Source organism: Chrysoperla carnea, chromosome 3, assembly GCF_905475395.1.
Source record: "Chrysoperla carnea chromosome 3, inChrCarn1.1, whole genome shotgun sequence".
Classification (NCBI taxonomy): domain Eukaryota; kingdom Metazoa; phylum Arthropoda; class Insecta; order Neuroptera; family Chrysopidae; genus Chrysoperla; species Chrysoperla carnea.
Window position 1 is genome coordinate 26,858,022 of NC_058339.1, and position 25,537 is coordinate 26,883,558.

Below are 25,537 nucleotides of genomic sequence, written 5' to 3' on the forward strand. Positions count from 1 at the left end.
TGAAAGGTAATTTAACGGAAAGTGTTCATAGCTGTATTTCAAGTGCGAGCTTAGGGTTACATACCCGAAAAAACAAAAAAATTGGCGATGATCTTCAAAATAAATTCAGTTTGGAAAAGGCATGACATATAATTTTAACATATAAATAATTAATATGGAAATGAATGGTCAAATAAACATGGCTCAATTCATTTTGAAAAGTGAAATGGTCAAATAATTACAATCTCAACTCAAATATTTCATTTTCAATTAAAATATTTCCAAAAATTTGTCCCAAAAAATGATAGCTCTCTAAGTATCCTTTTCATTTCATCTGATGTCTTTGTCCATCACTTGATATTGATTTAAGAAGGAGTGTTATAAGTTTAAAGTATTTATTTGTGCGTCTGTGTGTTTGTCAGTGGCATCGTAGCCCCTAAACGGTCGAACCGACTTGATTGAGAAATATATTTTATAGCTAAATTTCCAAAAATTGGTTTACAATACTTAAATCACATTTGTCGGGTGTTTTTTTAAATTTTGTAAATTTCACTTGTTGTATGTATTTTTACTTTATCATAATATTATTGGTCCGCTTTCCAAAAGTTATATCCCCAATTCGACTTTTTTGTTTTGTTTGTTGTTTAATTCATAATTCATACTTTTAGTAAGTTCGGGTAATAGAACTAAATTATTTAAAAAAGAAAAAATATCACCTTTGTGTGGGGTATAACACGAGTATGAACCATATTTAAAAAAACTTTCACAGTGTATAGTTTTGATAAATAATTAGTGTGGTTTGAAATGTATTTCTTTCAAATTTCTAGGGTTTTAGTGATATCGATACTGGATAAGTTGAAAGGTAAAACATACGAATATAACTGACTACATTTATTGTGGGACTTGGGCTAAGATGCCTAAAAACTCCATAAAATATGTTATTCGAAGACGGTATGTTTTCAGGTCATCAAAATTTTAGGAACTGTAGAATTTTTAATATTTTTAAAACGTCATTCTGTTAAATAATTTTCCTTCGTTGCATAGTTTTAACGAAAAGAGCAAACAAGTAAACAAAATTTACAAGTAAATAAACGCACGTTAACATGTATAATATTAAAGTATACAAATATATAGTTTACTAATGATTCACTCTGTGCCAAATTGTAGAATAATCCAAATAACTTTATTATGTAAATATCGTATACGAGTTTCATCCAAGTAAATTCAATTTATTGGCTTGTAATAGGACCTAAATTAGAATGAAATCTATTGACTGAAATACAGCTTTCTAAATGAGAATTATATCACAATAAAGCTTCCAATACAATCAAATATTCTTAATATTATGTTAAACTGAACAGAAAAGCCTAAAAAGTTTAAGCCATACTTATTTACCCATAAATGTTTTTATGATAAATAGTTTCGATTCTAAAGATAAAAACAGTTGCCTTAATAACAATATTGCTTGTAGAGATAACTTGAAAACAAAGGGGAACCAAAAAATTATTTCCCCTACGGACAAATAAGAAATCAACATAAGGTTATGAAGTACTCAGCCCATAAATTATTTGACTCTGATTGACTCAATTCTCTGACTCTAATCCTCATGATGAATTAAACCGTCTCACGTTTTAGGAAAAGTCCATGTGTTTTTACGACTCTAACCTCATCAATGTATTTTTCTTTCGAAGTATAACGAGACAAATACCTATCATTGTATGAGACGTAATTACAACAAAATTTGGGGACTATAATATTTTCAGCCATTTTTTTCTGGGTAAATTTTTTCCGATTGCCAAAAACATGGTATTGTTTTACCAAATCTTGTGTTAATAGCCCTGATCATTTTTGCTACATTTGTGGTAAATTTTCTCAAAAAAAGTTACGCAAGAAATATAAATGATTTTGTAGAACTTAACCATGAAATTCTCTGTCAACCATTATAAAAAAAATGAAATTGATTGATTGGTTCTCAAGATAAACTAGAAAAAATCAAAAATGGTACCCAGAAAATTTTAGGTTTCATTCCTTCACCCCCAACCACCCCAACTTTGAAATTTCAAATCGAGGTACTTTATGATACCTCGTTTGAAAAGGAATGAAATTCTCCGTTAACCATGATAAAAAAAATGAAATCGATCGATTGGTTAATAAGAAGACTACACAGAAAATAAAGGGTATTAATTTTTTTCTCGTGGTTAAAGAGATTTTATGCCCTTTCAAATGAGGTATCACAAAGTAGGAAGCGCCATTTAAAATTTCAAAGTTGGGACTGTTTCAATTTCGTTACGCCAAGACTAACAGTTTTTGAAAGAGTAAGGAACAAAATAGCTGCTTTAAATATTTTGAAAATAACTTTTTTTAAATCAACTTGCAGTCCTCTCTTAAGAAGAGTATTATAATGATTTTATAAAATTGAACAAATAAATTTTATCTAGAATTATCGTATTTATTTCTATCAATTATTTCATTCATAAATAATACCTTAAATTCCAAACAAACCACTCAACCTAGAATAATTTGTATCATTCATTTAGACTCACTCGTATTCTCTTATTATTCATACATAGTACATTAGTACATTAGTACAATAGTAAATATAATAATGTGTATTTGAAGACTTTAAACATGTAACGTCTATCAATATAAACACTTTATCAGATAAGTAAATGTAATACAAAGTATACCGTATGAATAATATAAGCTTCTGATTTTTCAAGAGTAATTAAGATTTAATAAGGGCTTTATTTTCTTCATAGTTTTAAAAGTAGATTTTCCTAAAGAAGTTGTAATTGATTATAGCATTCCCTCTTCGTTGGGAAGTTCAAGACGCAAACGAGTTTTTGGAAGACATAAGCTATTATCTGTAATAAAGTAAAATGTTTGAAATCACTATAATTTGTTTAATGTGTTACCAAATTTATGTGTCAATTTATAAGTATTTCATATGCCTTCTGTATAAATTTTTTCCGATAAATTATTAAAAGCAGACCTTTTTACATTGTGGTGTACAAAGAAATCGGAACAAATGTTGGTTTTTTAGATAATAAATGCTTTTAAAAATGTTTTATCATTAACATAAAAATTGTTATCAATATTCCTCAAGTTTTAAGCTTTAAAATCATATCAAATATAAGAACTGTGCATAAAAATGAAAAACCGTTCTCCTAAACCGTTCAGAGAATCGATAGGAATTTTTCAAAAAAGACGTATAAAAAGATGATTACTTTAAAGTTAAAATTTCAAATTTGTTTCAAATCATTTTCATTTTTTTTTGGATCAAAATATCTTAAAATTTATTTGTCAAGGCTGGGTGGGTGTTTGAAAAACTATTTAACATTACAATCAGACAACAAATGTTTTCGATCTTCTAGTTTTTTTAGGAAAATCCAAACTTAAGAGCTATCTACAATTGAAGACGAGAATAGTTTAAATGGGCGAAGTGCCAAAAATATATTATACATTTTCACGCATTGTTATTTTTGGAGTCGGTGTCAGACAAGGAAACAACTCTGACAGAACAGTTTGCTACATTAGCTTGGGTGACACCGACTCCAAAAATAACAATAATTTTAAGTACATACGTTATTTTTTTACTTTTTAGTACATATTAACTTTTTTTGGAAAAGTTTTTCTTTTGAAGTCGGCTTTCTTTTTGTTTTTGAAAGTTTTTTTTTCTTTTGTGATTTTTAGTGAATCTGAATGAAGTACACTAACTAATTTGTCATTAAAAAAGAATCATCGAAATTGGTTGGAGTGATTTTGAGTTATTCGTCCTCTTATCGTGCATACTTAATTTTAGACTTTTATAGTTTTCTCATGGTTGCCGTTGTCAAAACTGGACCAAAATGAAATGAGACTACACGGGAAGTACCAACTTTCAAATGGATAAAGAATCAATAATATCGGTTCACCCAGTCGAAAGTTCTGAGGTAAGACATATAAAAAAAAATACAGTCGAATTGATAACCACCTCCTTTTTTGTTTGAAGTCTGTGTAAAACGAAACTAGGGAAGTGAAATATTTTCCATATTATTTTCTTTATTATAATAGTTGTAACAGCTGTTTCGTAATTTCCATAAAAATAAAAATACAATTAAAATATAAATAAAACACCTTATACATATAAAATATTTGTACTTATGTAATGAAGATACGGAATACTCGTATATTTTATATAACTCGTTCGTAACTCGTATAGATACACAATAGGGAGTTGATATGCAAATTTAGTGTTGTTAATTACAATTACATTAAGGGGTGGTATTGTTATTGGTTAGTAGTAGATTTTAAAGTGGTTTGGTATATATATAAATGTTATGTAACACAAAACCATCACCTTTTAAGTCTTCATACCATTACTACACAACTATATTAAAAGAGTATGAGCTTAGAGGATGTCTACATGAATGTGTCAGTATTATCAACATCAATATCATCAAAATAACATTGATTTGTGTTCATTATAAGGTTTAATTTAAAGTAATTCCTATTCTTGGTTTTCGTGAAAAACGATATAAAAAGTTTTTTTTTATTAAGACGTGTTACTATATAGTAGACGTGTATTATTCGCACCGTGCGTGAGTTTTATTGGAGGTGTTTCCATGGTAACGATACACTACTTTAATTATATAATTGTATGGATGCTTATATAATTGTATGGATTGCATTTATCACTTAATATTGAAAATTTAATATTATTGTCTCACAAATTTAAATAAATAATTAACACATTTACATTTGAAAAATAATATTTGTGCAATTTGATTTTTTATTTTCACAATTTTTAATGTATTAAGTTTAATTAATTAGTGTTTTTCAATAATTTTAATAATTTTAATTTTCTATAATATTAACATGTAAAAAATTGCAAATTAGTCATAACAGCGTCCTTTATCGCCAAAATTTTTCACTGGAAGCGCTGGCATCGATTTTATTGTCCCTACCATGACTACGTACACAACGAATAGGGAAACGATTTGACCGACGATACTGTTTTTAGTTTTTAAGATAATTAACGACAACATCACTGAAAAGGATAAGTTGCATGTTTTTTATTTTATTTTTTTCGAAATTTTAAATAAAATTTTTCTAAGGTAAAATAAAATTTTTTTCTTTTTTTAACCGACTTCAAACAAAAAAGGAGGAGGTTATTCATGATTATTATAAAATGTAATCATAAAATTACAAACGTACTAAAATGATTTGAAAAGATTTTGATATTATTATGCTAATTAAAATAAGAATAAAAATCGAAAATCCAGCTGTCTTGAACTCAACTTTTTCGTGAACATTGCTCTAGTTCTTATACCATATATTCGTATACAATAACGTCACAACAAACTCCTTTTCATAAATAATAAATCATATTAATTTAGATGTAAATTACTATTTAATTAAATAATTTAATTAATATGCAATACACACAAAAGGTTTATATGAAATTCATTTCAATAATATTACATAATATACACCTCTTCTTTACTAAACAACTTAGCCTTCAATTGAACTTTGTAGTCTAAGTTCCCAGAGCAGTAACAGATACAAATATAATGCGTTAGGAATGTACTCAAGTGGGATTAATGAATTTTCGTTAATAGGGAATATAAATGTACTTTTTTATTTATTTTTTATTCATTGTTATAACATAATAAAAAATATAAATACTGTTTAAAAATGCGTTAATTAAGTGTAAAAAAATATTTAAAATACAGAATAATTTTAAGATGTTTAAACGTAGTCTTTTGGTGATCTTTGTCGATGACGTATTAATATGTTACCTGTCAATTGGTGGCAGTTAAATGTATAATTTACACTAAAAAAAATGAATTTACAACACAGAATTTACACTCGTTATTATTAAGTCTAATAAAAAGTCGTAGAATAATATAGCTCAATGTAATACCAAACAAAATATAAGTAATTAATACCATACAGTATGTCAACGAATTTGAAAAGCCAATACTATTATGTGCGTTTTAAAATTTGAATTTCCGTTTTAGAAATTTTGAATTTCTCTCACTGAATTTGCACTTTTATTAATTAATTTTAAGTAATTAAAATATTTTTCTAAGCTCAAAACCTTTTACCACTCGAATTTAATTGAGTTATTCAAGAATATACAAAAATACAAGGTCATTTGGGTCATTTTCACTTTTTTATTTGTTTTTAAGTTAAGTAAGTATTAATGACTGTCATGAGATCTTAGACTATTGGAGTGAAACAGTGAAAAGATTAAATTTAAATATCGTACAAGATGGAATAATAGATCAAGGAAAATACTCGAGGGAATAATTCATGTAAACATTTTTTTTTTTTATAAAAATGTTCACAACTCTTTTTTTTTAAACTGAAATAAAGTGTTTGTTCCTTTAGCATAAAAGAAAATATAATTAAACTTTTCATGAATTTCAACTTTTCATTATTTTTCTTTTATAACGTTGAAAAAGGATGATAATTTATTGAATTTAAAATAATTTTTAAAGACATTTGTGTATGTAAACATTTACTAAAAAAAATAAAATCTCTGGATTGAAAAAGAGAGAAATTAACTATCAAAGTCAGTGTTTTTACTAGTATAAGTTTTTCATTTCTATGCACAGTTCTTAATTTTTAAAGCTTAAAACTTGAAGAATATTGATAAGAATTTGTTATATAAATGATAAAGCATTTTTAAAAGCACTTATTGACTAAAAAAACCAACATTTATTACGACTTCCTTATATACCACCATGTAAAAACGGCTGTTTTTAGTAATTAATTTATCGTAAACCGAACACTTTCATTTTGGTACCGAAAAAAATTTATGAAAATTTTGGTTAATTTCTTCCACTTTATCTCGACCTATAAAATTATTTTTCCAAAAGTTTGACAAATTTATTAAGACAAAAATAAAAAAAGACTAAACTTAGTATAATAAATACAATCAATGTCTGTCGGCCTACCATGTATGTCTCTATCTGCTAGTATACAGGGCGTTCTGTTATTGACTGCAGATCGTCATCCTGCAGAATAAGCTCATAACGACGAAGGAAAAAGTTATTTTCCACTTTTGAATCTGAAGCCTACTTTGCGAGATAATTAACAAAATAAATTAATATATCTTTAGCGAATCACAGTTCAATAACATTTTGAATGAAACCAATAAAATCCTACGTAAAGAGAGGATGTGTTTTATCATAGTGGAAGCCGTCTCTAAATGCAAAATTATTACAAAAAAACTCTATTTGGCTACTTATGTTATTATTAAAACTAACCCATTAAAACCTACACTGCTTTTCTTTGTAAATTAAGTGTTGTACGCAACCTATCGTGCGATATCACATGCCGTAAGCATTAATTTAGAAAAACGGACCAGTACGTTTTGCTAGATTTATGCTTAGAAACATATACTTTGAGACAAACCAAAGTATGTATGTTGTGTGTTAACGTTGTAAAGTGAGACAATTATTTAAGATTTTGTGTTCTGTATTACACAATTTATTCCCCCTTTCCTGGACCTATTATAATATATAATTTGATACCTCCTACATCTAACTGTCACTGTATTGGTGATTTTTTTTAGTATTCCCTACCCAATGTAATCAATTTGCAATCAATTATTGTTTTATGATAGTCCCCTCTATATTCTAAATTGACAACTACTAATTTAATGAATTTGATAGGTCTGTGTATTCTTAAATCTTTCTATTTTCCTATAGTCATATCTTCCGCATCAGGCTTCAAATGGAAATTGGGTATAGAGGTTTTCCATTTGTTTTGACAAGCTTAATTTAGTGGTACAATTTTCTGCTATCAATAACAGAACACCCTGTATAGGTATATATAAAATATAAGAGAAAATGTCAAATATAGTTGAACGTAAATCTTCTTTCTAACAAAATAACAATCTCATCTATTTTATCAGCCATTTTCATTTTATAACTTATACTCTGTGAATGAATATAAGTTACACGTGACTTGTATACGTAAAATGTAATTGTTATAAACATCTATTACACCATATTCTTATTTGAAATGAGAAAATTTTATACGCATAAATGTGTTCTTTATCTAGGAAATAAATAATAGGATAATGGGGAAAAAACACACACACTTTTATAAAACGACGCGTGCGCAATATAAAAGACACGTTTATATTCAAGGTCTTATACATAAATGATAAATTGTGTCTGAATAAATGAAATATTTCGTGATTACTATTTTTGAACTAATAATATGCGAGTTAAATGTAAAATTCAAGTGGTGCTTTTCTACACAATCATCTGGTTATCTTAGAAGGTTATCCCACAGAATTTATCTCGTTAAATTTTTCAAAGAGCTTTGTATGATTGGAATTTGTTGCTTTTTGTCGTTATTAAATTGTTGACAGATTTAAGCTTTTAATTCAAATTAAAATACTCAAATATGTTTGAAAAAGTATAAAAAAGTTGAGTTATAGTTAGTTGATTATTTTACATAATTGGAAGCTTGGTATGTAAAGTTTTATAAATCCTTTAATGGATCTACTACTTGAAATAAACTTTCAAGTTTATCTGCTTATCCTGATAAGGATCTTCCAGATTAAAGATTCACTAAATAAAATGATGGTGGAAGCGCAGATAATTTTCCATAATATTAATAAATAACAGTTTTAAAAAAAATTAAAAACACGCGTTTGTAGCTAGCTGAACTAAAATGTTGATAATAAATAATTGTTTTAAAAAAACCAAAATATATTGGCAGAACAAAGTCGGTGTGGTACTGAAGTCGTGTGATTGCGACCCCTGTAGTCCACACGACTAACTTCACAGAGTGGGAAAAAACATTAAAAAAAAGATCTTGTTAGCTTTTGTAGATTATTCTTCGAACCTGTACTGCAGCTTGTGCTGGAACGATCATTATCTCCATAGATAAATGATGTGTTTTATCTACTTTTCAGATTCTGTTTGTTCAGTTTTTTCCAGTTTTTTTATTACCATTAAAATACGGCTCAATAAATTCTACTGACGTGTTAATGTCATAACTGGTTCGCGAGATAATCGAGGATAAAGAATCCGAACGAAAATACGCATATACGCACACACACACACAGACATCACATTGAAAAGGTTTGATTCGGATATTGCGGTCTATATGTTCCTCTGGGAAGTTAAAAACACGCTTTTGTAATTAGTTGAACTAAAAAGTAGAAAATAATAGGCTGATAGGTGATACACTGATAGGCTCGAGTTTTCAATATTAAATATCGTGCCCTTGGATTTTAAATTCGTAAATCCAAGAAAGTATCCTTATTCCTCCCAAATTGCAGAGATTGTGCGTACAGCGTAGAAATCGCCGTTATCAAATTTTTGGAAAACTTATCAATTTTCCAAACCTTGTGGTTTCTTTAATTAATAAATTATTTTTGATAAAAAAGGTATTTTAGTATTCAATGATGGTTTTGTGGTTCTTAAAGCTAAGGATATCTATTGTACGCCTATACATTTTATTATACAGAGTATAACAAAAGACAGAAAGCCAATCTTTCAAACTATGCCCATTCATATAATTAATTACAAAGGGTGTAAAATTTATTTAAGTATTCTTCTTCTGTTTAAATACCTATCTACATTCACACATATATAATATATTAAATATAATGAAATGGTTTGGTATTTAATATTGAGAGAGGGTTGCTGCTATTTTATTTTTAATATGGTAAAAATGTAAACGAAAAATAATTATGTTGACAAAGTACATGGGAAAACTTTTATAACACTCGAGAAAAATTAATGTAAATGAAAAAATAACAACAAAAAACAATAACAATTTTTATAAATAACAATTATGATAAGGAAAATTAAACAAAATGGTTTAACAAATATTCTATCTATGTGTTTGAGTGTATACAATGCTGTCCAAAAAAAGGATCACATATGTTAGTTTACGATTTTGAAATTATTTTGTCCATGAGAATATAGAAAGTAGCCTGTAGTACCCCGGATTAAGTTTTCTTGTATTACTATATATTTTCTCGACAGCTATCACGATCTTTAAGACAGCAACTATATGAAGTCGAAGTTCTCAAAGAAAAGAATCATTGTAAGATAAAATCGTAGTGTTTTTAATATACAAGTGAAATTTACTAAATTTTACTTGACCCGACAAATTTTTCAGAAACGGAACTCTAAACTCGCATTTGTAACATATCTAAGAGCACTCTCCATTAAATTGCATTTTTCCTTAAAGCCATTTCCAAACTGAGCCGATTTGGAAGATCATTGAAATTTTTCAGTTTTTTCAAGTACGAAACCCTTTTTCACTTAAAACATAGCTAAGAACACTCTCCATTAAATCACCTTTCCAACAAAATCAAAAAAATCAAAATGGGTTTATCCGTTTAGGCGCTACGATGCCACAGATAGACAGACAGACAGACACACATAGAAGTCAAACTTATAACACTCCTATTTCTTAGTTCGGGGGTTAAAAATGGATTTTATCGTGCCTTAAAAGTCGAAGAAGCTACTCGGCTCTGTCTGATATCTTTTTTCATATATAATAATGTTTTATGGTAAACTTAAATAATAATATATTATATTGTTTCTCACTCTGTAGATAGAAAACTTTTTATGCTCTGCATCATTTTGAGTTTAAGAGTTCACAAAAAGAAGTTACCGTTAGGGCAGATAATACTTGGCTAAATATTCACCTGAGGAGTAAGTATTTTTTGAACAAGTGAATTTCAGCTTTCCGCCCACTCATCATATCAGATCAGATTCGGCACTATAGACGAGAAAATTAAGGCTATGTTCGAAACAATTTTCAACTTTGTATCACCTAGGCATAGTTTTGGAGATTGTAGGTCCCTTATAGTTTGGGTAAAATCCAAAAATTTGAGAGGATGGTTAAAGCTTCTCTTTGCCTTATTTTTAAGGGCATTAAAGTTAATATAAAACTTTTTTTGTTTGTTAATTGCCTGATTTAAAAAAATACTGAGTGATACAATTTTTGGGTAAGTACTGTATTATATAGTGTGGATGTATGTGTGTAATGAATAAACATTAAAACCGAAAACCTAGTACCAAAAGTGTACATTTAACTGAACATTAGTGGGGTAGTACATATAATATACATTTTATATATAATGAAAGGGAAAAGCAAAATTAGGGAATAATCTGTATACATATAACACATACATAGATAGATATCCACATAGTTGTTATACGATGGACGATGCAATGACTCCTTGTTAAACTCTTTATGCTCGTTTTGAATACCGTAGACCATCAATAACAGTATGTAGAATTGTAAACACTATTGTGTAACACATATTTTACAAAAGGCATATCTCCGAATCTAGTAGGGGAAGAAACGAGGCACTTGCCCTTGATATATAATATAATATGTATGAAAATCATAAATTAAAATGTCCAGTTAGTTGTTGGGCACACAAATTCACAAAAAATATGAATGCAATTGTTTTTTGCCTAGAACTTGTCGTATTTAAACATTTGACGAAAGCACGTACTCTAAAGTTGATGAGGACTTTTAAATATAAATTTCATAATGGATACCTTAAAAAGGAATCATCACTTCTCGTAATCTGTAGATTAAGAATAATATATCATGGATTATTGGAGAAGAATTAATATTATTCACGAATCAAATCTCGGAAAGTATAAAAAAGATATATACTAACTGAAGATTTCAAAACGGTTTAAATCTAATAATTTGAGACATGGTTTATTTCCACTCCCGATGATAAACAATGTAGATAAATTAAAATGCCAAATAAAGTTACTTGCTTAAATTTCCAAAATAAAACAATTTCGGATTTGTTATTGGGAATTAGATATTAGGTTATTAGAAAATCCCTTTTTTGTCATTTAATTATATATTCTATATTTCATTAATTATTTCTATATATTTCTAAATCAGTAGAGGTAAGCTCTGCATCTTGAACTCGCGAATGAACTCTTAGAATAGGTTATTCAACTATGTTTGAAAAAGTACTTCAGTGTTGATTTTCTTAATAATAAGCCACAAAAAATATTTTTCTGGCAAAACGACAAAATAAACACGCTTTATAGTCATAAAATTATATTGACTTTTAATTAACAGCTATTTTGGTTACGTTATATTGGTGAAAACAACAGTCGTGTATGTAACTATTATATGTATAAATAAAGTTGATGTTAACATTAACCTACAATTACTATGAAAGTCATCAACAAATTAATAATTAATTCATATTATTTTTGCCTAAATGATGTCACATCATGGTATCTCGTGATTTTGGTCACGTGATATACATATTATAAATTACGGCCTTTAATTTTAATATAATAAAACAATAATGTGCTTATGTGTGACTCAATATCTCAATCCTTGAAAAAGCAATCCATACAACAATACCTGACATGACCGAGTTTTGCAACAACGAATTACGAGTTTGTATGTAGCTCAGGATTCTCGACATACAATTCAAAGATGGCATAAAGTTTACTAAACAATTAAATATATTTTCCATTTGATTTGAAATTTCTGGATGTATGAGCATGGTAGTGGGGGCACAAATTTAAAAATAGATATTTTCAATTTTGATGATAAATTTATATTATTACTTGACGATATAAGACGAAAAGTAAGAATAAAATTTTTCGATATCTGGCTTAATTTTCAAAATATCGATAATTGAAAATTATTTAGCTTTAGATATTTCGAAAACCAAGACACATATCGAAAAATTTTATTCTTATTTTTCGTCTACATTCATGAAGTTATAACAAAATTCATCATCAAAGTTGAAAATAAGATAAAAATATTTTCAACCCTTAATCTACCCTGCTCTTACATCCCTTATATGGACGGTGACACTTAGTTTTTTTCTTTTCTAATTCATTGCTAATATGTTTACTTTCTATTAAAGAGTTTTTTTTTAATTTGTTTTCATTCATTCCAAATGAAAATTATCAAAAACTTCCAAAATATGTCGTTTTTTGAGATTCCTCCATAAGAGCCAATGTATTTTATATCGATTTTTAATGACTTTTTTCTTAAAAATTTGCACGGTTAGCTAAGCTGAAATTCTAACCACATATTCCTTGAGTAAAAGACTACCCACAAACAAATTTTGAGCCTTTAAATCAAACATTGTTGTCATGCTCATACATCCTTAATGTTACCATTTTATTTACTTTTAATTTAAAGCCCTATATTAAGTTTAAAATATCTATTGATCAAACCCACTTTCGTACGTACGTGTACGGTAACGTACACATCTTTTACAATGCGTTTTTAACGACCAACAACAACAACAACAACATCAACTACAAACTCTCCATTCACACACAAAACTCTCCACTCTCTATACAACACAAAAACATTAATAACAAACAAATAACTACATGACTGTTATGTTTGTATTTGTTACTCTTAAAAGTTTTTGACCAACAACAACGAATATCATACAACACACATATCACGAAGCTAGAGAAGAGAACTGGAAGAGTTCTGGATATTGTATGTATGGTAAGGTAAGTTGTAGTACCGGGGATGTAGTGTAGCGTCACTATATCACAATATTTCATAGGCGGATATTACAGCAAAACAAGTGAAAACAAACAATTGACTGACTTAATTGTTGAGATACCATGTAAGATAGTATTGTCATGTTAGTAGATTGGATGCGTGGCTTTTGAGATATAATCCAAAATTGGACACAAAGAGCGATTTTCTCAGCAACTATACATCCAATTGATACATAAACCCGATTTTTGTATTTTTTGGGTCAAAATTACCTTATATACAGATTTTTATCAAAATCAGAAACCAAAACCTTTTCTCGATTTTTTCTAAGGGGTCCCTTAAGAAAATTGCAAAAAATCGAAATTTTTTTGCCTTCGATATAGATAAAATTTATTATATCAGCTAATTTTGACCCAAAAAATCTAAAAATAAGGTTTATTTAATGATAGGATGCGTGGCATTTGAGATTTAATCCCAAATTGAACACAAGGAGCGATTTTCTCAGAATCTGCATCCAATCGATACATAAACCCAATTTTTGTAATTTTTGGGTCAAAATTTACCCAATATAAAGATAGAGTTTTATCGAAAGCGGATACAAAAAGCTGTTCCAGATTCTTCTGATTTTTTCTTAGGGTTACCTCTTAAGAAATTGCAAAAAATCGAGACCCAGTTGGCCTATGTTGCTCATTTACGAATTCGATCTCATTTTTTACGTCCTGAACTCACTTTGAAAATTTCTACTTTATATCTTTTGTCGTTTTTGAGACATTGTGTAGATAGACAGACGGACAGACAACCGAAAATGGTCTAATAAGATGATTTTATGAAGACCTATACCAAAACTTTGTTGGTATCATCAATATTTTTAAGCGTTACAAACTTAGGACTAAACTTAATATACCTTGATATATTTCATATATACATAGTATAAGAAATGGTATTAAACAAAACGTAATTGTAAATTTTGATCGCTGGTACTACACATTCTGCTTTATATATAATGGTTATATTTGCATTATTCAACTGTATAACGTACCGTTCACGTATCAACGACAAACATACGTTCATTCGTTGTTGTTATTGTTGTTGTTGTTGTTGCGTTTAATTCTTTAACAAACAACAGTATAAATGTACACACACAACAAACTCATATTAACGACAACAACACACCATACAAATTATGTTGAATGCACTTAGAGGACACATCAATAGCTTTATGCAAATGTTAATAAGGACTATACACAGCTATTCGGCGTCTCAAATGGAAAAGCACTATATCCCCAGGCATGAGGGTGTGAATTCGATAATCGATGGAATGTGTTTCTATTCTTGTATTCACATTAATGTCAAAAATGTTAATAAAAGTTCAGCATGTCAATGTTTATTGTCTACTGATAAATTTTGGGGTGAATTCCGAAATATACACCAGTATACTGACCAGTGTAAAACATAACCTATAAAATATATTATGGAATATTTAATTATAATGTGTAACAATATATCATAATATATTTTTTAGGTTTTGTGCAACACTGGTCAGTGTACTGGTATATATTTTGGAATAAACCTTCATACTCTGACTTGAAAACAGCAAACACCCATATAATTTACTGATACTAGTGCAAAGTCAGATGAAATAATCAATTTTTATGTTAAAACTTCGTTCATAAATTTTCCTTAGCTATGCACTAATTGAAATCAAAATTTACGTGAATATATATACATCAAAAGACTTCCGTAGACAGAACTTCCTTTCCGTTCTAAAGTAAATTTGACAAATGAGTTTTAGAATAATACATGAGAACTCTAGAATTTTTCGAATTGAATCTAAATTTTTTACCCCAAATTCCAAGAATTAATTTTTCACGTTAGAAACGAGTAACATACGCTCATCTAAAATTACGATGAGCAAATTCAAACTGATGATGACTACATAGTGGTTGACAAACGTATTTATACAAAAATTTATCTAAGAAATTGGAGCAAAAAGAAAACGAAATTAAATTTGGGATAGATAAATATTTTTTTTAGAAAATGTCAAATTTTGAATTAGTCAATAATTTTTAAGATCTATTAAAACGTAAGGATATTATAAAAAATGTTATTTCGTTTTTTGAGGTGAATATAATTACTTTCTACAAGAAAGCTTTAGAGTTGAGTAAGAACAATTTTTTTGTGTGAAGCATGGTTTCAAAATTTGCTGTGTGTTGAAAAGTGTATATTATAGTACTTGGTAAATGTGAAAACAAGATAAACATTAATTCACGTAGTTAAGAGGAAGCGACAGCCGATCGTTTTTCGAGAAACGTTTATTCTCTTGATTAAAACTCATGCCAGATACTAAAATTTTCGACATATGTAATTCAAAAAGTGGTTATTTTTTTGTCATATTTAAAATTATCTCACCATAAGTTACATCTTTTCAAAAAACGTCATTTAGAAGTATTAGAAAGGTTATTTTTTAAATACATTTTGTAGTTTATATTTTGATATCGGTAACAAGTTTTGTCGACTGTAGATTCTTGTAGAATTAATTGTATCACAAACTGATTGTTGCTATGTGGTTATATTTTGCTACGAATGGATATCCATAGTAACTAACACATTTGGGATGATGGAAGCGGTGGGTCACTGCAATACGAGTGTGCTGATAATACACGTCTATACCATGTTCGTATAATAATAGAAAATATACGTATATTCAAATTATATTTTATTGCCAATTAGGAATAATTTGCAAATATTATCAGGATTGTTTTGAAATATTTATAAATTATTGTGTGTTATACATGTCATAATATGGGCAGAGGGTTCATTATTGTGGTATTATTAACTTCTCAGTATAGGGATGTTATTGTAATGCGTCTGCAAATTCAAATAAAAATTTCCAAAATAATATTTAAGCAATATTCAAATTTTTTTTAAAATTTGAAACTGTGAAGCCTCAAGTTTATAATCTCCGAACTAAAAAGGTGTTAAAAGTTTGAACGCTATGTGTGTGTGTCTTATGTGATTAGTGTTTCGCACCAGAAAAAACTAAAAAATTGACGATGATCTTCAAAATCGATTCAGTTTGAAAAAGGCATGACATATCATTTTAACATATAAATAATAACTATGGAAATGAATGGTAAAATAAAGCTGGCTCAATTTATTTCGAAAAGTGAAATGGTAAAATAATTAGGTAATTCAAAACAATAATTCAAAAGAACAAAGTCGACTCAAATATTTCAATTTCGAAAAAATATATTCAAAAATTTGTCCCAAAAAATGATAGCTCTCTAAATATCCCTTTTATCTCATCTGATGTCTTTGACCATCACTTGGATATTGATTTAAGAAGGAGTGTTATATGTCTAAAACGTTTCTCAGTACCATAGTAGCTCCTAAACGGTTGAACTGACTTGATTGAGAACATTTTATAGCTTAGTATCCAAAAATCGGTTTACAAGTAATAAATTTCTCGGGTTTTTTTTAAATTTTGTAAATTTCACTTGTGAGCTGAACTATATTTGATAATAAACTAGCGACCCGCCCCGGCTTCGCAGGGATGCAATGCTGATACTAAATACACTACAGAAAAACTGTGAACGTTGTAATATATATAAAAACATAGCGGTCCGCTCTGGCTTCGCACGGGTATAAAATATATAGCCTATGTGATTAAAATCGATCCAGTAGTTTTGATTTATTCATTACTGCCCGTGGCCCGCACGCGTTAAATTTGGAGTAAAACAATCCCCCTTTCCCCATACCATGAAGATTTCCTGCTATCTTTGGAATATCTAAATTCATACACTACATTTTTACTTATTTACTTTTTACATTTTTAACTATTTATTTTATTTTTACAGACACCTCAAAAATAGCAGTACTTCTCCACTATTTAATGGATGTTATTATACATATAAACCTTCCTCTTGAATCACTCTATCTATTAAAAAAACCGCATCAAAATCCGTTGCGTAGTTTCAAAGATTTAAGCATACAAAGGGACATAGGGACAGAGAAAGCGACTTTGTTTTATACTATGTAGTGATTGTATAGATGTTTCAGAAACACTCTTTATAATAACATACATATACATACATGTTATATAGCAGGTAATATCTAAAGTACATAAAGCTTGGTTGTTTTATTTTATTTATTTTTATTACATAATGCTTGTTTGTGTTTTTGGTTCGTTGATGATATGCTTTTATAACACCTATTAATTTTACTAGGATCATTGTCGTCACTATATATTTATGTCATACATGAAATAATACATGCATGTATATGTATTTTAACCTCTATACGCAATGCAATTTGTATTCAAAGGTGTTATATTCAACATCGAAAAATTACACCAAATATTCTATCTTTCAAAAAAAGAGTCGAAGTTTTCTTATCTTTGGATTCTTTAAATACTCCTTTTTTTTACAGTCAATTTAAATGTCTGAGAACATAGTAAGAATAATAGTACAATAATTCGAATCCATATTCCGTGATAGAAATTTTTATACCATGTATGAAATATACATAGTATATTAAGTTTAGTCCCAAGTTTTTATACCATGTATGAAATATACATAGTATATTAAGTTTAGTCCCAAGTTTGTAACGCTTAAAAATAATGATGATAGGAAAAAAATGTTGTCATAGATGTTCATAAAATCACCTAAATAGTCCTTTTCCGGTTGTCCGTCCGTCCGTCCGTCCGTCTGTGGACACGATAACTCAAAAACGTAAAAAGATATCAAGCTGAAATTTTTACAGCGTACTCAGGACGTAAAAGGTGAGGTCAAGTTCGTAAATGAGCATCATAGGTTAATTGGGTCTTGGGTCCGTACGACCCATCTTGTAAACCGTTAGAGATAGAACAAAAGTTTAAATGTAAAAAATGTTTCTTACGAAAAATTAAACAATTTTTGTTTGAAACATTTGTTCGTAAACATCACTGTTTACGCGTGAGGGCGCCAATTAGGCGGAAATTTTATAATATGTACTATACTTGATTATCAGTTATATGTATGTGTCACATGTTTGTATGTGTAATGTGATAAAGAAATCAACACTGACTATGCATGGTATTTCAACAATTAACTCAGTCAATTGTTTGTTTTCCCTTGTTGAAATGAAAACTTCTTTGGGGACGTTGCTGTGCGCGCGCCGCCCTGACGTATTGTGTAACATTAGCGTATATAACAAGTATATTGAAGTTTATGTAAATACAAATACTACCAACAAATCATATGATTGTATATTAATTATTATTTCAATTGAATTGTATTTATATTTTGTCATAATCTTGTACAGCTCGTAATATAATTACATAATAAAAAATCATATATATGTTTCAACTTGGGGGGCTCTTCAAGAAATACTTCAAAGTCGCACTGTGTATTTAGAAGCAACTTCTGTTCCATGTCATGTTATCTCTTGTAATTGGATAATGAAGTATGTGAGCAAGAATATAATAGTCAATATCTTGGAATTTCTTATATATAGCCTTACTGAAAGGCTAAAAGATAACCAAATGTCCAACAAATAATTCAAGAGTTGGGAACGAAATTAATCGTTAAAAGGTTAGAAACACGACGTCAAAGCCAATTTAATTCTGTGTAATGATCACATTTTCAATGTGTATGTGGAAGTAATACAGCAATCACATCAGGTTTTTATTTTATTTATTGCAATTAACGTCCAAACTTTATGCGATAATATTTAGTATGAACTTGTAAGTGAATTTTGATTACTAAACATTATATTTTTATGGTTGAAATATTAGCTGAAACTTTTGTCTTTAAAAGAAAAAATTTAATAGCATAGACTTAAAATTTAAGTAGATACTTTTGAGTAATAGTTTTAGCTTTAAAGACAGAATCAATGATATAAAATAATCCTTTATATTCTTGGAGATTTATTGCGACAATACTGTGGAGGATGGTTACCACTGTTTTGTTTTTATACCATGTATATTTGAAATATATCAAGTTATACTAAGTTTAACTCCAAGTTTGTAACGCTTAAAAATATTGATGCTACGAACAAAATTTTGGCATAGGTGCTCATAAAATCACCTAATTAATTTTTTTTCGGTTTTCTGTCGGTCTGTCTGTCAGTCTGCCTGTATGTCTGTTTGTCTTTCAACACGATAATGTAAAATCGAAAAGAATTATTAAGTTGGAATTTTTATAGCGTGTTTAGGACGTAATCTTTCTTTACTTACTTGACGTAAAAAAACAAAGGATTGCGTAATCAATCCCTGGTATTTTAACAAATAACTCATTCAATTGTTTGTTTGCACTTGAATTTCGCATCTGGTTTATATTTTATTACTGTGCGCTTACGATTTCAAGATATGAGTGATTTTTGTAAATGATGATCGTGCAATATTTTAAATACGCCATCTAAAAACTACTAACAATCCACTGATCGCGTTTTTCTCGGATGGTGTGAAAAATACAAGTTTAAATCAGTAACGAAATTTTTATAGCCTGTATATTGAAATATATACCAGAGTGTATTAAGTTTAATCTCACATTTGCATCACTTTGAAATAAAAGCTTAGAAATATTGGTCCTGTCTGCTGAACTGTTAGGGTAAAATTTTAATTCCTATGTTTTTCAAAATTAGTAAACATAAATTATTGAAAAATTATACGTAGCTTCAAACTCATTTAGAAGCTACGTTGTCACAGACAGACAGACAGATGTACAGATACATAACGACACAGATACACTAATACAAACACACAAAAATGCATAAAACACGTTAAACATAATAGAACAAATCTCTTTTAAGCTGGGAGTTAAAGAAACATAGTAACAAGAATTTACTATGTTTATATATTTTCTATTTTAATTCAATCACATTCGAAGGGATGAAGATTTCTAAAGGTATAAACTTAAAGTCATTATTTAATATTTAAATAAATTCAGTTTATTTAGCTGCTGTTTACTTTTAAAGGTGAACTTTCCATTTGTAAAGAAAAATGACGTTTTTAAGTTTGTAACACGACTCCATACGAAAAATAACTATTGAATTAATAAGTCATAAATTAAGAAAAAGTTGTGAATAAAACTTTATACTATCAATACAACCAAAAAATTGTACAATGGAACCCATAAAATATATAAATATTTATGGTTGCTTCTTTTTACGTTTTTTTACCGTATTTCTATCTTATTATAAACTAAAGTTGTATGTGCTTTTGTCACATATCTCTTGTTCATTTTGAGACTGATTTGCTATTTTATTTGTGCCGTTAATTTTGATATTCTTGATACTGGATGCATTATAAAAGCAGTTTCCGACTTGAAGGCTAAAAAATTTTCCTTTTTCTAACAAAAAAAAAAAAAACCCTTCAACAACATCTGTTAAAATTTATCCGAAACTATTATTTTGTTGTGTTGGTCGTCTATAAAAACTATGTATTTATACCATGTATATCAAATATAGCAAGGTATACTAAGTTTAGTGCCAAGTTTGTAACGCTTAAAAATATTGATGCTATGAACAAAATTTTGGTATAGGTGTTCATAAAATCACCTAATTTGTCCATTTCCGGTTGTCTGTCTATCGTCTTTCGTTTGTCGTCTGGCGTCTGTCTGTCTGCCCTCACGATTACTCAAAAACGAAAAGAAATATCAACTTTTATAGCGTGCTCAGGACGTAAAAAGTGAGTGATTTTTCGTAAATATCACTGTTTACCCGTGAGAGCACAAATTATGCGCAAATTGTATAGTATGCATTATATGGGAATATCAGTTATATATGTGTGACATATGTATGTGTAATGTGACAGAGTAATCAACATTGTCTATACATGGTATTTCAACAATTAACTAAGTCAACTGTTTTTTTTTTCACTTGTGTTTATTTACTTCCCATTATAAAAAGTTATTGTTATGGACCCGATTTACGAAATCGAATCGTCGTCGATATCGCGCGAACAAAAAATGAAATCGGTTTCGTTGAGGTGTCGATCGAAGCGAATTAACGGCAAAATCATCCGAAAAGAATTTCATAGCTTACAATCGGAGGAGCCGTTTCGAGTTGGAGTGGGGGATTTTTTTCGAGGTTATCTCTCTCATTGGCCACAACGAAACACCGTTTTTTCATCGTTAATTGTATATAACTTTTGTAATTTTTTAAGACATCTTCCCGAATCTAACGAGCTATCACACGTATTTTACGACTATTATTTCTATAATTCATCAATTTTAACTTATTAACTACAGACTATTACAACAATGTTACAACTGCCTTAATTATAGACCGAGCTATAAAAAGTATTAATCTAGGAAGTCAATATAAATGAAATTGTCAGATAATCCTCTTTTTCCTCTGCTACGGAAAACATGAAAACATGAAGGAGGATTAATTTTTACACCATTAAAATGCTGTAGTTTTAAAAACACATAGCTCTGGACACCCCATAGAATAGAAATCGACAATAACAAAACCATAAGCGACGAAACTAACAGTAACAACGATATTATGGTTTGAAAAACAAATGAAGTGAGACGACAAAGGCATCAGAGAGAACACAGCATGTGATGTTACATATTGTGAGTCACTGTAATCATTCAATCGCTGGCTCCCGAGGATGTTCGTCGCGTTCAACGTACATATATTGTATTGGAGGGTGTTATGATTATATTGCTTCCTGACTTTTCTCTTTATTCATTTGCAATTTAAATTTTATATATATTGTAACAAATTTGTTGCATAAACTAAGTGAAAGAGGCTGAGAGAATATGGAGAAGGTATGTGTGTAAATGTTATTTAAATAAACATTTTCGAAAAAAAGTTTTTTATGTAGTCAGTTCTCTTGAATATCTTTCATTCGGAAGAGTTAGCCCCATTTGTTTATTTACAAAATGGAATGAATTAAAATAAATACAGATTTTTATTTTGCTTTTTGAATAGAGAAAGTTTTAATCGTAACATTCGTTAAATGATTGACTGCTGGTAAATAAGTACTGTTAACGGCTGTCGTGAGAAATATGCTTATATTTCTTTATTTGAATATAATATGTATTTCATAACTATATTCCTTATAACAGATGGCTTTTTAGACACTAAAATGCAAGAAGAACGTATTCTTTAATTTCGGCCGTTTAAAGTGCAGCGTTTCTACTGGTAGTGGCAAGACTTCTAGAAAGACTCACTCCAATCTATTAGCTTATAGCAACTTTTTCAAAATTTTTCTTTATATTTATATGTACAGTGTAAGATGAAGGCACCCTCATATTTTCGTTATTTCATTAATATTGATTTGAAATTTTGCATAGTCATACAGGATGAGTCCCATTAAAGATACTTAGCCAAAATCAAAACTTATAATCAAAACTCATCCGTATTTTCAATTTTTCCATTATTTTGTTCCACTTTCATAATTATTACAAGTTTATTGGAGAATTTGAACACGTAACATTATTAAATTATGCATTTGTCAAGTTTTAACATTCCGTAGCACATTAGTTATAAAAGTTTTTTTTATTTTATAACAAGGAATGTAAAAACTAGACAAATTGATAATTTAATAGTGCTATGTATTCAAATATTTCAATAAACTTGTCAGTGTTGTTATAGTAAAAACCAAAACAATTGAAAAATAATACATATGAGTTTAAAAAATATTCTAAGCCACTTTTTCGATTAGTTTTTTACGATATCTCTAACCATCTCTGGCGCTATGCAAAATATTTCGAATCAGCCCTGTTTGTCAATTTGTAGTAGGCTGAGTTTAAACTTCGGATTTCGATTAAGTATCTGAAAAAATGTGACTCATCATCCTGTAAGACTGTGGAAAATTTCAAATCAATATTTCTATAAATAACGAAAATATGAGGGTGTCTTCATCTTAAATGCGACATAATGTATAAGAGAAATAAGGAATTATAATGATAAGTATTGTGAATCCATGGTGAAAAACGATATTTGGAATAAGTTAAGGTTAAGAATATCGGATCGAGATTTCAATGGATCAACCCATCAAGGAACAACCTTCAGTTTATTTTTTCGTTGCGTTGTCTTTTCGTTAGGTTTTTCCAACCCCAAGATAATGTAACTGCTAATCACAATTAAAACATGCTACGAGAATAAAATTTTAAAAATATGATTTTTTCCACTTGAATTATGAAAAATATATATAATGTTCTTTCTGTCTACTTGTATGTAGTATAAGCCTAATACGTAAAAGACTCCTCGAGATTGAAAAACTGTATTAAAAAAAGAAACAAAATTAAAGTTGGCAGCATCTATTTAAAACAATACATCGACAATGTCGACAACGGACGCATGAAAATTCAAAAGTATATAATAAATACAGGAGTGTTGAAAACTCAAAAAGTACGTTCTGTTCAAGTAATCAGCCCTTGTGAAGTGTTTTATCACCCTAACATTGAAAATACATACATACACAGACTCACAGATACACAAAGAATAATACTTGAGAGAAATGTAGGCTACTTTTCATTCCTAACTTCTATAAAAGTTACACTTGTAATAAATGCCCGTAATTTGCCTGTAGGGAGCATTGCCCGTGACTGTAGACTGGCTTGGCTACTACTTGGTGTATATGGGTTCTTCTACAAACACGAGAATTTTCAACAATATACTTTGAATGTGTGATATTTATTTTAAGAAATATTTTTAAATCTAAATTATGGTCATTACATACACTCCATCAAAAAATGCATTCTTCTGGGATGTTTCTTCGAATATTACAATATTCTTTGAAACTTACACTCGAGTATTACAAGGTTATATGTTTAGATATATTTCCAGGCGAAAATTATGTAACATATATAATACCAAACTTAAGTAATCGATATCTACAGTACCTAATAATCCCAAGTAACGTTATATCCAAAATTTCGGAAGATAAAATGCTTTATGACGAAACAATTGTATTTCGTCAAAATTCTGTATATAGGGCAGTTATTCATGATAAGCATGTTTTCTGTTGTTTGTAGAACCACCCTTATATATTTTATATTACTCTGTCTTCGTGTATTCTATACTTGGCTTTCTGGATCTTTAATACTACCATTTGCTTCAACCCCTCTATAAGTAAGTAGATATCTTGAATATACAATCTATATATTTTATGTTTGTATACTGTATTTCAAACTACACTTGAAATAACTTTATAAAAAAATAATCTTAAATGATGTTAAATTAATGGTTAGTGAAAGTAACAAGATAGTGTCAAAAAGATTTATTAAGAATAAAGTGAAAAATATAAACTCGTGTACACCTGAATTTATTCGTTATTAAAAACATGATAAAAATGGAGGAAATTGAATTTTTTCACTACGGTTATATTTGTTCTTTATCAAATTAGTACACTTCAATAATTAAGAGTATTGTTCTAGTTTTTTTGTGAACTGATGGTCTTAGAAATTGGGTATTTTCATGAAAATGTTTTTACATTAAAAAAATTCTTTGATATACATAATATACCGAAATAAGTTTAAAATTTAATGTTAGCAGATTATTTTTGAATAAATAAATAAATAAAAGATGTTCTTGATCTGCCGTCATTGTACATATTATTATTACTTATACTTTATATATAATCATTGTTATTAATCGTAGTAATTTTTCATTCGTTTCAGCAATATTTTTTTAATAAATAGTTGAAATATTATGTTAAATAGGAAATTTTAATAATCTTTCACTCCTGGAAAATTTTTTAAGCTCTTAAAACTAATATTAATTTAATAAAATACACTTAAATTATAAATTATAAATTCTGAAATGTAGTTTTCCTTAATCTTTCTTATTATTACAATGTATCACATCAACTTTTCATAATTCATAAATTAATTGACACGAAGGTAATAAAATTTACTTTAAAAGTAACATATTAATTGATTATTAAAGATAATTAAAACATAATTATTTTTATCAAGATCATATTTTATTATGAAAAAAAAAAAATTACTAAACCGATAAAACTTGTTGATTGGAAATATTACTCCAGAAAAGATACGAACAAAGGCTAAGAAATGATGCCCAAAACAATATTGAATTTACCTAAAAGACAATAAAATAAACCGGCTTGAAA

The 25,537-nt window shown here is 28.5% G+C and overlaps 1 protein-coding gene across 1 annotated transcript in view; it reads right to left on the reverse strand.

Annotated features, from left to right (window-relative positions):
* The window catches only part of LOC123296646 (GATA zinc finger domain-containing protein 14), a 382,239-nt gene that overhangs the window by 135,281 nt on the left and 221,421 nt on the right, over nt 1–25,537 (reverse strand). The window lies entirely within an intron of this gene.